The following is a 6,009-nucleotide window of genomic DNA, read 5'->3' as shown; positions in this document are numbered from 1 at the left end:
ACTAATAGCCCCTACTCCGCCCCGCGCCCCTTTCCTCCAGGCTGCGTCAGCGTAGCTCTCCTGGCCACGCCCCCTCCCGTCCGTCGCAAGGTCCCTCCCCTTCCATCTTCCACTTCCTGGCAGCAGCTCGCCCGTCTTCTCGGGACCTGATTGGCTGATGTGGCAACCGCCAACGGCTGCGGAGTTTAAACCCGAGGCTCGGCCACCGGCGGCGATCTTCGGAAGCTGGATGGTGGTGCCCCGCAAGCTGAAAAAGCGGTAAGCGATCTGTAACATTTGGCATGGCCACCCCCTGTCTGGCGGGATCCGTGCCTTTCCCGGGCTGAATTTTTCGGCTCTCCCCTCCCGAGCCTTCGGTCGGCGGAGCCCCGCGCGACCGGCGGTCACGCCCACCCTCCGCCTTCAGGTATCCGGAACCGCGGCCCCACCGCCCGCTCCGAGGGCCTTGTTGTTGTAGTACCTGGTTTGCGCTCAAGGCGCTCTCTCTTATCCCGGGTGTCTGAACATCCGGCCGGATGACGGGGACGAGCCGCCAGTTAGAAGGTCGGCTCCTTTGGAGAAGGGATTTCTGTCTTTGTGACCGCTCTACTCCCTAATTTTAGAACAATATCTAGCCCGTTGTGAGCGCTCAATAAGTATCTGCTGAATGAACGTTAGAGACTGCTTACCCAAGTTCTTGAAGGAGCCCTCTCTGGAGCGCTCCTTTAGGAGCGAGTCTGGTCGAAGGTGAACGGGAGATGGGAGACTGGGAAGAACTTGGAACTCGAACTAGGTCTCGATGTATAGGAAGTATTTTGGTAGAGAATAGGGACGATGATTTTTCTAGATGAGGGATCCAGTTCAGGAAAATTGGACCCAAATCTCACATCCCAATCTACCTTTACAATATATTTAGGATCTGACCACTTCTCAGTACCTCTACTGCTACCAGTTTAGCCCAACGGACTAAAGTGTCTCACCTGAATTACTGCAATAGCCTCTTATCCCCCTGCTTCCACTCCCGCCCTCACTGATTTAAAGATAGGCGAGATGCTGGCCAGAAAAGAGCTGCATAGTAATAATAATGTTAGTGAATGTTGACTATGTGCCAGATTCAGTACTAGGCTCTGCCTATACATTGGCTCATTTATTCCCTACGACGAGATGTTAAGATCACATAGCTATTAAATATTGGAAGTGGGACTCCAACACAATCCAACCACTATTTATAATACCTCAGTTATGGTAAGCCACTCAGGAATGGTGGTCCAAGGGCCTGGCTTTGGCTCCTAAAGTGTTACTTGGTCACGTTGTTAATGTGGAGGGGTGACAGGACAGTGTTAAGGAAGGCTCTCTGATTTCTGGCATGAGCATTTGGGTGGGTGGTTGATAGTGCCATTTATTAAGTTAGGGAACTAAGAACCACTTATTGGGGAGGGTTGTTTAGCTGTGGTTTCCTAATTAGTAAAGTGAGATTTGATCTTGACTGGATTTTTTAGAAATGGACTAGATTTCTATGGTAGGATCTCTTTCAGATGTGTGAGATGCAACAGTTTGCATGGAGTTTCTGTGTGTGCCTTTGTCCTACTACCTGCAGAATAGATAGTGATCTTTGATTTTACTTAAAGTTTCTCTTAGGCAAAACTTTTAGAAGAAGCATTCAACATTAGTGTTGGAAAATTCCTACTTCAATTTCTTCCCTATTGTAGAAATTTCTTTTAAAGTCATCTTACCATTATTTGCTTGATATTTCTCAACATCTGCTCAACACTTTCAAAGGAGACTCATTCCAATATTGGGCTATTTTTACTATTTAAAATTTATTCCATTTATCCATTGCCATTTCTTCAACAAATGTTTATTCAGTACCTGCTATGTGTGAGGTATTCTTCTAGGCACTGAGGGTACAGAAACAAACATTTGACAAAAATCTATGCCCTCACAGAACTTACATTTTAGTAGAAGAAGATAGACAATAAATTAAATAAGAAAATTATGTAATTTTATGTTACACACTAAGTCAATAGAGGAAAAGTGAAATAGAGTCAGGTGTGCAATTTTAAATACTTTGGTCTGGGAAAGCTCACTAAGAAAGTGACATTTAAGCAAAGACTTGAAGTTAGCAAACCATGTGATTATTTGAAGGAAGAGTTGCTACAAAGGAAAAAATGGAATACAAAGGTTCTGCAGTGGGAGCATACCAAGCTGGCCAGTGTGGCTAGGGCTTATTGAGTAAAAGGGAGTAGTGAAGAGGTCAGATAGGTGCTGATGGAGAATTGGGGAAGGGGAGAAGTATCAAATTGTGTACCATATAGGCCATTGCAAGGATTACGACTCGACTCTTGAGTGAGATGGAAAGGCACTGGAGGGTTTTTAACACAAGAGTAACATGAATTTACTTAAGTTTTAAAAGGGTTAAAACCCTCAGTTACTGGGTTGAGACTAGATAGTAGATGAGAAGGTAGAAGCAAGGACACCATTTAGGTAGCAGTAGCAATGATGTACATGAGAGAGAATGGCAACTTGGATCAGAGTGGTGGCAGTAGAAATAACGATAAGTAAACCATATGGCTCTGTTGTGAAAGTCAGACCAGCATGAATGATGATAGAGTAGATGTGGGATGTGAGGGAAGAGATTTCTGACCTGAGCAACTAGAAGGATAGAGTTCCATAAGTGAGATGGAGAGGAAATAGTGGAACAGGTTTGTGGGGGGGAGGTTAGGGCATGTTAAATTTGAGATTCAGATTAGATATCCAAATTGGAGATGAGGAGGAGGCATTTGGATGAATAAGTCTGGAGTTGATTGGGAATATAAATTTACAAGTCATCAGCATTTAGAATTAAAAGCCAGGATACTGAATGATAGCCCCAAGGGAGTATATGTAAATAGAAAATAGATGAGACCCAAAGACTGAGATCTGAGACACTCCAATAGTAACAGGAAAGAGAGCTGAAAGATAAGCAGCAGAAGAAACTTAGAAGTGGTTAATGAGGAAGGAGAAAACCCAGAAGAATATGGTGTTTTGGAAGCCAGCTGAAGAAAGTATTTCAAGGAGAGAAGGATCTGATATTAAGTACTGCTTACAGAGCAAGTAAAATGAGAAATGGACCTTGACTACTGTATTTGATTTAGCAACAGCAATTTAGTGACTTTATCAATTTGTGTATGGTAGGAGGAGAGCAAAAACTTGATTGGAGTGGATCAAGAGAGAATGGAAAGGAATGATTTAGAGACAGCAAGTATAGACAACTCTTTAAAGGAGTTTTGCTGTAAAGGGAAACAGAAATAGAGTAGTGACAATCTAGCATCAAGAGAACACTTGTATTTTCTTAAATGTCTATTTTCATGCATTTACACATGCCATTCCTTCGTTCTGGAATACCCTTGCTAATCTTGATACTTAACAAAGTCTTCATTTTTAAGACTTATTTATTCATTTAAAAAATATTCGCTATGGTGATGTTATTTGCCAGTCACTGTTCTGAGTTGGGCAATATGTCAATGACTAAAAAAGACAAAAATCCGTGACATGTGAAACATAAATTCTAGTTGGGGAAGACAGACAATAAGTAAATTCCCTAGTATATAAAATAATGATTTAAATGCTATGGAAAAAAATAAAGAAGGGTAAGAACTATCAGACATACTGGGGGAGGAGCTATAGTTTTGAAAGGTCTCACTGAGAAGGTGACATTTGAACAGAGACTTGAAGGAGAATGAATGAGCCATTTATGTACCTAGAAGAAGAGTTTTCTCTATAGAGAGGATAACCAACAAAGGACTTGAGGCTGAAGAGTGCCTGATGTATGCCAGGAGTAGTGAGATCTTGGTGGCCAGTGTGTCCTGAAAGGAAGGGGCTAGGGGAGAGAAAGAGTTCAAATTAGAGAAATGGGAAGAAAAAGAGTTGGTGGAGGGACTTCTAGACCGTTGTAAGGATTTTGGATTTGACTGAGAGAAATGGGAACCATTGAAGAGTTTTAGATTGTATAGGCCAATAAATATACTGTAGTGAGGGCAGGAGTGGGAGTAGGGGGATAAGAGGCTATTGCAGTAATTCAGGTGAGACATGTTAGTCTGTTGGGCTAAGCTGGTAGCAGTGGAGGTACTGAAAAGTGGTCAGATCCTAAATATATTGTAAAGGTAGATTGAGATGTGACATTTGGGGCCAGGGCAACTGAAAGGATGGAGTTGCATTAACTGAAATGAGGACGGCCCTGTGAGTGAAGCAGGTTTGGGCTGTATAAGTTCGATATACTTGTTTTTGTCATCCAAGTAGAATTGTGAGTAGACAACTATATGAATCCAGGGAAGTTCAGGAAAGACATCCAAAGTGAGGACATAAATTTTTGAGTTCTTGGCTAGGTAATATTTTTACCATGACTGTGAACTCACCAAAGAAGTGAGTGTAGATAAACTGAAGCGATCCATGGAGATAACCTATTATAGGCTGGAAGAATCTGTAAAAGAGACAAGAAGGAACAGCGAGTTAGGGAGAAAAAAACTCAGGAGTCTGGTGTTCTGGAAGCCAAGGATAGGTAGTTTTTGAAGAGGAAGGAGAAATTAACCATGTTAAATGCTACTTACAGATCAAGTTAGGTAAGGACTGAGAATGGACCATTATCAGATTTAGCAGTATGGAAGTCATTAGAAACCTCGGCAAAGCAGTTTTGGAGTAGTCAAAGTTTAAGTGAAAGAATTGGAAACTGTGATTTTAGACAGTTCTTTCAAGGAGTTTTGCTGTAAAAGGACCATGAAAAAAATGAAGTGGTAGTTTGAGGCTGAAGTAGGAAGGAGAGAGGGTTTTTTATGATGAAGGAGTATTTCTGTATATTGATGAGATTGATTTAGTGGAGAAGGAAACAACTGGTGATTTAGAGGAAAGAATTGTTGGAGTTATGCCTCTGAGGAGGCAGGAAGGCATGAGATCCAATACACTGACCTCTATGTAAGTAAGGCAAGCTTGGCCTTAGAAAGATAGATAATTCACCCATAATAATATGAGAAAAGACAAATGCACAAATAACAGATGATAATGGGTAGGTAATTGTGATGGGAATTTTGACAGAGGCCTCTACAGATTGCTTTAGTGTTCTCAGAGAGTAACAGTGAGCCGGGATATGAAATTACCAATTTATAAAGAGGAGCGATCCAGGAGTTGGCAGTTGACAATAGCACTGAAGGGTAAGGGGTAATAGAGCCAAAAGACATATTCAAGCTGGAGGATACTTGTCTGCAAGCATGAATGTGGTGGCATCTGTCAGGAGAGCGATGGGAAGAATAAAGGTTATTGCCTGACAGGACTTTAGAAGAATCCATCCACATCCTCCCGGGAGAGGCTGGTTGGGGAAGATTAAGGGAATGTTTAGGGAAGAGGTTTTGATGATGATGGATTGTAAGGACTTCACAAGTTGGGCAAGGGTGATATATGGAGACTGTATTAATTTCCTGAGGCTGCTGTAAACAATTACCACAAACTGGGTGGCTTAAAATAAACAAAATTTATTTTCTCATAGTTCTGGAGGCCAAAAGTTCAAACTCAGTATCACTGAGCTGAAATCAAGGTGTCTGAAGGGCTGCCGTACCTCTGGAGGCTCTAGGGGAGAATCCATTCCTTGACTTTTTCAGTTTCTGGTAGCTGTCAGCAGTCCTTGCCTGCTGCCCATGTCAATCCAATCCCTGCCTCTTTTCTGTAAGGACACCAATGATGGCATTTGGGGGCCTACCTAGATAATCCAGGATAATCTCCCCATCACAAGCTCCTCAATCACATCTGTAAAGACCCTTTTTTCATTTTAGGTTTAGAATGACATGGATTAGGATCTCTTTGGGGGGTCATTTTTCAGCCTACCACAGGACCAAATGAGGGATGTGCAGAGCTGAAGGGGGATTAGGGTGAGGGAGATAAGGATGACCTGAGAGGCTGGAGATTCTTGTGACTGATGTAAAGAGTATAGTGAGGTTAGTCCTGCGGATTAAAGGTAGATAGTAGTGGAGAAGTTGAGTACTGGGGATTAGGCAGGGGCAGGTG

At 42.5% G+C, this 6,009-nt stretch overlaps 1 protein-coding gene across 1 annotated transcript in view; it reads left to right on the top strand.

The window, feature by feature from the left end:
• The first annotated feature begins 98 nt into the window (after positions 1-98).
• SGO2 (shugoshin 2) overlaps positions 99-6,009 on the top strand; it is a 33,057-nt gene continuing 27,146 nt past the window's right edge. The window contains exon 1 of the mRNA XM_011369204.2: positions 99-258. The gene's annotated coding sequence lies outside the window, so the exon portion shown is untranslated. The remainder of the gene's footprint in view (positions 259-6,009) is intronic.

This window comes from Pteropus vampyrus, unplaced genomic scaffold (assembly GCF_000151845.1).
Source record: "Pteropus vampyrus isolate Shadow unplaced genomic scaffold, Pvam_2.0 Scaffold146, whole genome shotgun sequence".
Taxonomy (NCBI): domain Eukaryota; kingdom Metazoa; phylum Chordata; class Mammalia; order Chiroptera; family Pteropodidae; genus Pteropus; species Pteropus vampyrus.
Note: the sequence above shows the minus strand (reverse complement) of the source record. Positions and strands in the feature narration are given on the sequence as shown.